Below are 9,723 nucleotides of genomic sequence, written 5' to 3' on the forward strand. Positions count from 1 at the left end.
ACTACCCAAACAGTATAAACTTATTTGATTTGTTCTATTACAACTGAAGTAGAGAAAAGGGTGTATCTATCAAAAGGGGTGGCTGTAAATATTCATTTTCGTGATGAAGTTGATCATCTTAGGGTTGTTGAATTATTAGTTAAACAAAGGGAGTTTTGCTTTAAAAAAGAAGAAGACCTAATATAGTATTTACATTCTAGAACCTTTTTCAAGAAGGTTCTCAATAAACTACCCCATCCAGTAATTATCATTGGAGTATCTTCCATTAAATTCTTAGTGGTTGTAGGTTGCAGCTCTGGTGGACCTCATCATGATGTTTATGTGAAATCTACCCTGATAACCAAGCCCATCCTCCAAATGAGCTTCATTCATGATTCAGCTGGACCACACACTTGGAAAGTGTACCTCAAAACTGTTTCCTTTGGGTCATAGATGATGTCTAGGTGCCTGCCCGGCCGAAATTTTGATATGGCATCTAATAGTTGGAGTAGATTTCGTGTAATCATTGTGGTGGGCTACAAGGGTGAATTTTTCTTTCCCAACTGATCCCTTTGATGTGGCCCATCTAAATTACAGTCAGCCTACTTTTCAGCCTGGGTCTAACATGGGATAACACACTTAGTAGCTGGAGTATATCTTACACACGTATCACAGTAGATGTCTCAAAAATCAAGGGTTGACCTTTTAAATCTACGTCTGGAAAGGGAAATCTCGCTTGATATTTTAGGGCTTGACAATGATGTGTATGTGAAATCCACTCTAATCATTAGATTGATTAATCCCACATTAGGTCCAAGGCCAATAAGTTAGGCTGACCTGCAAGTCATGTGGGTTAAACCAAAGGAAATAGAGGGCCCTACATCTTTCATTTTTACATGGTCCATTATGATGATTATATGAAATCCACTCTAATGATTAGATGCCACACCAAAATTTTGGCTTGAGCCCTAAACATCTATTTTGAAAGACTACAATAGGACATGATTCTAAAAAACAGGCAGTGGGCCACACCATCAAAACAGTGGAAACAACAACATACACCATTGAAGCTTTCTTAAAGCTGACCATGATGTTTTTATACCATCCAAACTGTTCATAGAATTACTACTATTCATACAAATTGTAGGAACAACTATCATCTTGAAACAAAACTTTTGTCATCGCTAGGTGATCTCTACTTTTTTTTGTGTGGTTTGGCCCATATGAGTTTTGAATCTACCTAAATTTTAGAATCTTATCCTATTGTGGCCTTTTAAAATAGATGGACGAAGTGGATTTGTCACTGTCATCTTTATGGCCTCACAGAGCTTTAGGCATGTGTATATCTTTGTGCCAGGGTCACAGGCAATTCAATCACAAGCAAAAGGATGTAAGCCGATTGCCTGTGACCCAGGTATAAAGATATTCCTGTGCCCGGGGCTGTGCCAGTTCATAGAAAAGAACCTAAAAATCAGGCAAATTGAAAACTCATGTGTGCCATACCACACAAACAGCGGGGATTGAACCCCTAAGAGCAGGGGTTTCAATGTGCCAGACACAAGCTTGACAATACCAAAATTTTGAATAGAGCTTCCTGGCGGGCCAGCCCAAAACAGTTCAAAACCAGGGCCGAGCCTGACATCAGGCCTGGCCTGTTGACAGACTTACCTGGAAGTGACAAAAGTTTTGTATCAGGATGATATTTGTGCCTACAGTTTATTTGAGTGTAATAATCTTATGAACAATTTGGATGGCATACAAACACCATGGTCAGCTCCAAGAAGGTAGGAAGGTTTCACCTGTTGATGTTTCAGTTCCCACTGTTTCATTTTTTCTGACCCACCTGAGTTTTAGATCTGCCTGACTTTTTAGAACCCTATCTTATTGTGATTTTTCAAAATAAATGGACAGAGTGGATTTGTCATCTACATTTTGCAAGCCCCACACGGTCCTTGCACATGTATATCTCTATGCCCGGGGTCACAGGTAATCTGCTTCTCAAAAGTATCTGTTGAGCTTGGATAGCGGATTGCCTGTGATGTGGGGCATATAGGTATACCTATGCCTGGGGCTGTGTGAGTTCCACAGAGATGTCTGTGATAAATCCACATAAATCTAAAAATCAGACAGATCCAAAAGTACTTAAGTCATACCAAATGAAACAGTGGGAATAGAAACATTGAAACCTTCCTGGAGCTGACTATGATGCTTATATGACATCCAAACCATTCATAGGGTTATTGGTTTCTCTTTTCTATGCTCCCTCCCCCCATCATATCAGGGCGATGCCCTCCTATTCACATTCGATGGGAGAGGACCAAAGCAGTGATGATGAATCTGATAGATCTTGATCATTTTCTGAATATTGGTATGTATATAGATCAGCGTACTCTACTGAAACAACTGGATCACTTGCTTACATACGTGATTATGCAACTGGCTCAAGAACAGGCTATGCTGCTGACTCTTCTGCGAAAGCGACAGAACCAACTGCATACATTAAATAGTCAACAGAAGCAGCTGAATTATTGGCTAAGGGGTGAGAGTTGGATTAATCCCTAACTTGCTCGAGGTGGACTAAGGTTACTAAACCACGGAACAGAGATTAGACACAGACAGAGACAACGATTTGACGAAGACACTATCCCCGAATCAAGGAAAGCAACACTGCTGAGAAGAGAGAGAGAGATACTGATTTGGAATAGACTGAGGTGACCAAAAACCTAGCCCCCAACAGAGATATTGGATATTGGTTTGGTGGAGAGAGCCTAAGTTACCAAGCCAACGCCCCCGAAAGAGAGTATGGATCACTATGTCTCAAAAATGCATCTTGCTTAGGCACAAATATCATCGCGATACAAAACTTCTGTCACCCCAGGCGATCAATCCCCATTGTTTCATGTGATATGGCCCACACGAGTTTTGGATCTACTTGATTTTTAGATTTCAGGCCAATTGTGGTCTTGCAAAATCGATGGACACAGTAGATTCATCATGGATATCTCCATGGGCCCCACAGCTCTGGGTATAAGAATATCTTTGTGCCTGGGTCACATGCAATCCTTCCTTTGAACTGTCCTTGATTTTTTAGAGAAGATTAGGTGAGGCGCAGGTCTCACCGAAGATAGTTCGGCCATTACCGTCGAGCCCACCTCGATGCATGTATTCTATATCTACTCTATCCATCCATATTTCCTTATCATTTTAGGGCATGAGCCCAAAAATGAAACAGATCCAATTTTCAGGTGGATCATACCGTAGGGAGAGGGAAGAGTGGTGATTGGCCATTAATGGGCTACACAAGTTTTGGATGAGGTTTTTAATTTTTTTCCCTTCATCCAAGTTTACCTAAACTTATCAATAGGTTGGATGGAAAATAAACATTACTGTCGGCCCCGTAAAGTTTTTAATGGTAGGGCATTCAATCACCACTTTTTCTTATAATATGGTCCATATGAGATTTAGAACTTCTTAGTTTTTGGATTCATGCCTTAAAATGATACGAAAAAAAGGATGGACGGTAGTATTAAGGTGGCCCCAAGGTACCATCTTGTTTCAGAATGGTCACACCTAATTCGCTGCCTTTTGGGTTTTTATGGCCAATGGTCTCTGGGTATGACGTGATACTGACTTTAGCCTCTACTCTCCAAACTTAAATTTTTTAGACTTGAGGGTAATTTTTTATTATTATTATTTTTTTCATTTTTCTCAGGACAAAAATACCTTTACATCCATCTTCTATACCGTACTGTGGTATCTTGTCTCGGAAGATGAAATGACTTTTCTAAAGGTGGGATTGTGTGTTCCACCAAATTATGAAAAGCCTCACCCTTTGGCTGATCTGAGCCATTTATTTTAATCGGACAACCATGATCCACAGAAGGGTGTTTTTTAGTTTTTAAAGAGAAGCTCTATGTTGCCCATAATAACATTAATGTTGTTTATTAATTTTGAATTATTTATTTCATGTGATACATCTATGATGATTTTTGCGTTCAAACTTAGGCCGATGATATGAAATTAAAACTCCTTTCTTGTGGGTGAGTTGGATTTGTTTCACGACAAATTAGTTGGCCCCACATAAGATGTGGGATGAGTTCTTATGATGGAGCCCTTACCACAGGAAGCCATTTGGATGTTTTGTTCTTTTTTTTTTGTTAGCCCCACATAAGATGTGGGATGAGTTCTTATGATAGAGGCCTTACCATAGGAAGCCATTTAGATGTTTTGTTCTTTTTTTCCAAGGGGGGTGTCCTATTTGGTTGTTAGGGTCGTTGCCACTTTCGTGGGACTCACTTTGGTGTGCATCTAATGTCATTCCATCCATTCTGGTGAGCTTCCAAGTATTGTGTTGAAGATTTTTTGCCGCACTTTCCAACATAGAAATTATGACGACTAAATGTAGGTTTATGTTAGGATAATAGTGACTTTTGTGTGTTATTTTTATTTATTTTTGGTAGGTATCAATGGTGAGAGTTTGTGAAAGGGAGGAGGGTGTGGTGGTTCCTTCTATAATTATTATTATTATTTTTTTTAATGAATGATGAGAGTTTGTGGAAGGATGAATTTTGTAATGAAAGAATATTGTGATAGATGAGTTAAGAAATTGAAAAATGTTGTAATGAATGCATGTGATAAATGTTGTAATGGACGACTCTTATAATAGATGAATGTTGTAGTGGACGAACGCTAAAATTGAATAATGTTGTAATAGATGAATGTTGTAATGGATTAATGTTATACTGTGGATAACTGATACTCACTAGATCGCCGATATTCACCATAAATCGCTGATATTTAATATGGATAATCAATGCTCATTGTGGATTATTGATATTCACTGTGGATCGTCGATATTCACTAAGAATTGCTGATAATCGTTATGGGTCACCGATCCCACGAAAATGGCTATAATTTCCTTATTATATGTCCAATTTGGTTGATCTTATTCTTATTGAAAAGATAACTTGATGAACTTTCAAATGACTTTAGAATTATCTCGTTTACATATCATTTATTGTCCAAAAGTAGCCCCAAAATTTATTATTTACTATGGATCACAAGTATTCACTATAGGTCACTCGATGATTCCACGAAAATAGTTATAATTCTCTCGTTATATGTTTAATTGGGGCGACCTTTTACTCGTTAGAAAAATAATTTGTTGAACTTTCAAATGGATTTAGAATCATCTAATTTAAACACCATTTTCTTGCCTAAAAGTGGGCCCAATTTTCGTTATTCATGTGGATTATAAATATTCACTATGAGTCGTTGATCCTAAGAAAACGACGATAACTCCCTTGATATATGTCAAATTGCGATGATCTTTATTTATTGAAAAGATAATTTAATGAGCTTTTAAATGGATTTTGAATCATCTCATTTAGACATTTTTATTATCTAAAAGTGGGCCCAAAGTTTATCATTCAATGTGGGTCGCAGATATTCATTATGGGTCATTAATCCTATGAAAATTGTTATAAATCACTCGTTACATGTCCAATTTGGGTGATCTTATACTCATTAGAAAGATAATTTAATGAAATTTTAAATGACTTTAAAATTATCTCATTTGGACACTATTTGATTGTGTAAAAGTATATCCAAAGTTTATCATTTACTGTATATCATAGATATTCACTATGGGTCACCGATTCCACGAAAACGGCCATAACTCCTTCGTTACATATTTGATTTGGGTGATCTTATGCTCATTGAAAACATAATTTGATGAAATTCTAAATTAATTTAAAATTATCTTATTTGAACGCCATTTGATTGTAAAAATTCACCTATGGTGTAATGTGATTACCACGATTGTGCATGTGAAAGCTTGACGGAGTTGAGGAATGATGGCTATGTCTTAGAGGGGAGGGGGTGATTACGACCAATTAAAATTTTTTATCTTTTAATATCTAATTGTCTATTTAAGCTAATATATAATTAAGCTAAGTAAGACAATCAACTCTAAGGCTTTCAAGCCAATAAAAGGGTATAATCACATATATTACAAATTATATACCAATTAAGCAACTATTTTATAACATGATAGTGTACATTTGTATGTGATGTGCTAATTATCAACTCATAATATTTATCTAATCATGCATATAAATAATTAAACATTTAATTACATAAGTATGATTAAATAAGTGTGCAAATGATAATCTCAAACACAAGCATGTATAATGATTCGGTTTTCCTATTCCATTCCCGTCGAATACACTAAACCCATGAGTGTACCGGATTTCACTATCGGAGGTTTTAAATAAGGTTAATCTCTAATATTTATAATCCTACATAAGGAAGGGCTCCCACAAGAGCCTATGTGGTTTTTTATAAGCTTGCTACAAACCTTAGTCCTACATAAGAACCTACTGACATGTACTCCCGTAGGAGGATCCCGCAAGAGACTTTAGTTGGTTTTCCATAGGCTAACCAACAACCACTGTTCTAGTCCAAAGACCTAAGTTTACTTCCACTAGAGGCTTCCACGGATACTAACACATTAACACCCGTGTTCGGTGGACTACATAAAGACTTAATTTAGGTCCTACACAAGAGCCAAGGTCTACCATAAGAGCCAATGTCTTACATAAGAGCTAAGGCCCTACACAAGAGCCAAGTTCATACTTAAGAATATGCATTTAGGCTAGGGGTGTACATTGAGCCGAACCGAGTTGAGATGGCCTCAGCTCGGCTCAGCTCGGTCACTAGGCACACCTAGCTCGAACTTGGCTCAGCTCGGTGACCGAGCCAGCATCTCCGGCTCGGCCTGGCTGATGTGTAGAAGCTCACCAAAATGCGCTTTAAGGCAAGTTGAAATTGTTCTTTTTCCAATGCTAATAATTTAGTTTCATCCTCTGCCTTAGAAAGTTTAGATGAGGAAGTGAAAGTTTTTTGGTTTGAATCAATAAGTGCTTGGAAAAGAATTTGAACTTCCTTCGGGGCTTTAGGACATAGTTTTATATCTCCACCCCGACAGGATAATTGTAATTTGAGGCGATTAGTTTTGTTAACCAACTTGGCTACACACAAATGACATAAAATCTTTAACTTTCCAGACTTTGGAGAATGGACTAAGGAACCATAGTCCCAAACGTCGATTGATGGTTCACTTGAAGATATATCTATATATTATATTGGAAAAGTTAGTATTTTAGCAATAATGAAATACGACATAAAACAAAAATAATTTATAGATGGAAAAAAGCTATTAATGCATTGCGCGTATAACATCCATTAATATAACATAAAAATAAAAATAAAATAGTATCCATTACATCATTTTCAAGTTCCAATAAATTAACAAGAAATGTTAACCTAACTCCATTCATGTTTCTTTTGTTTCATGTGCTGCGCCTTGATACACATTCTCTTCCTCTTCCTAATCAATATCAGAACCTTCTTAACTCGGACGCAACCAGTCTTATGTACAAATTAATGCTTCCACTGTATTTGGTGTAAGGGAGCTTCGAGTCTTGCTCATGACCCTACTCCCTGTGCTAAAAGTAGATTTTGATGCCACTGTTGAAATATGAATTGGCAAAATATCTCATCCCACCATCGATAGTGTAAGGTATTTTTCTTCACTGACTCTCATTTTTCACAACTCCAAAACATTAAAATCTGAATCCTTCCACGTTACGACTGATTCTTTGAGATACAAGTCTAACTCTGATTCTTTCGTTTCAGTGTTTATATTTTCTTTTGCTAAGAAAGACATGTAATCATCGTCGAGCATGATGTCAGAGCTTGTAGCAGTATGTGATTTAACTTCGTTAACACTTGGTGTGGATCCTGTGGTTGTGTATGTATTGTACAATGCTTCGATTACGTTACGAACCTTCGAGGCATCAGTTACTGCCTTTTCATTAGAATAAATCTTTATAAAGATGTACTTAATATAACTCATCTTGCACCGATGATCAAGAACAATAGCTAAGGACATTAACAAATGACATTCATCCCAGTACTTATCGAACTTTATTTGCATACCACCAGTCATGAGTTGAAGAAAAAATGGACCTTTACTGGCACATTTCTTTAGGGTTTCCTTGATCTTCTGCGCAACTGGAAGAAACATATTTGCTGTAGAAAACTTATTGCCAGAAAATATATTTGTACAGTCATAAAAACTTTTAAAAATTTGTGAACTTCTTTTGCTTTGCTCCAATCTTTTTCAGCAAACAACCAAGCATATGTTGTATCACGCGCTGCATATTTTGAAAATGCAAGTTCCAATTTCAGGGCCAAATCCAATATCTCAAAAGTCGAATTCCAATATATGCATATATCTAGCTTCAATGTTTTTGGAGACTTCGTATTTAAACATTGAACTATATTATTCTATATACTCAATCTTGAAGTCGAGCCCCTTATGTACTTTATACTTCCCCTCACATTCTCTATAGTTTGGTTAGTTGATTTCAAGTTCAGAATGTGTGTACAACACTGAACGTAAAATATTTTTCCTTAAAAAATAAATTGTTGGTTGCCTTGAACTGATTACGTAAGAATGATATTTCACTGTCATTTATTGAAGTATTATCTAAAGTTAATGAAGAGACTTTTTTTTCAATGCATCAATCTCGTAGATAGTTGTAAATGTAATCTGACATAACCAAATCGGAATGGAGAGGTGGAAGGTGGTGAAAGTTCAATATTTTCTTGCAAAGTTTTCAATTTTCATCAACATAGTGTGCAGTGAATGAAATGTATTCATTTCTTTAATTTTACGCCGTCCACATATCAGAAGTCAAACGTATCCTTGAAATCGATGCAAAAACTGCTTTCAACTTCATTTTCTCACTTGTGTATATCTTCATGCACTCTCTCTTTACAGTAATACAAAAGACCTTCTCAAACTAAGGATTAAGAAATTTACTATATCTCATGAATACTTCACTCTTTATTATTTTAAATGGTTGCTCATCAACGATAATAAGCATTGCAAACCACTCATTCAGCTTTTCTTTTTCAAACTTATGAGTGGTAAGTTTACCTTCAGAAGTAGCTACTTCGGACTTTGTAAACGATAACAATTATTGGCATGAAGGTGAAATTCTTAGTCTCCTTGAACAACTTTGCCTATGTCTGTTTAAATGAGAAATCGACCCTCCGATATTTTTGCTGCATAGAGTTTTGCAGTGCAGACATCTGATCTTAACGACATTGTTAACTACTACTTCAAAATCATCCCAGACAGCTGACCGGTTCTTTCCTTTCTTGCAGCTGAAGACCCCTCTCCTTCAACAACAAGAGGTGATGTGGCTAACGTACTGGCACCAAGGGTAGTTGGGACTTCATCCTCACTAGCCATCTCTAAAGATATGAAACAATTTCATCTAACCTTAGTAGAGAATTTCCTAAGTGGTGTATTGTGTGTGTATAAATATCCTTTAAACTTTCAATAATTTTCTGAGCGTTTAAATCAATCATCCATTCAATGTTGAATAGATTGTAATGCTTTCATTACTCAATTTAAATGCTCGGCCAAAATTTCGTTAGCATCTCCCCTTATTTCTCCAAAATATATTAATCTTGTATTTGATTCACACGTCAACTATCTACACAAAGTGTGAATATTTGATGAGGAAATAAATGTAAGAAATATATTCAAAGAGAATTAGGAGAGACGAACCGAAATAAGGATGTGCATTTAAATTAGAATAAATGAAAACATTATTATCTATCCAACATTGAACTGTTCAAAAAAGGACAATTTGAGAATTTCTATGT

Source organism: Magnolia sinica, chromosome 11, assembly GCF_029962835.1.
Source record: "Magnolia sinica isolate HGM2019 chromosome 11, MsV1, whole genome shotgun sequence".
NCBI classification, from domain to species: Eukaryota; Viridiplantae; Streptophyta; class Magnoliopsida; order Magnoliales; family Magnoliaceae; genus Magnolia; species Magnolia sinica.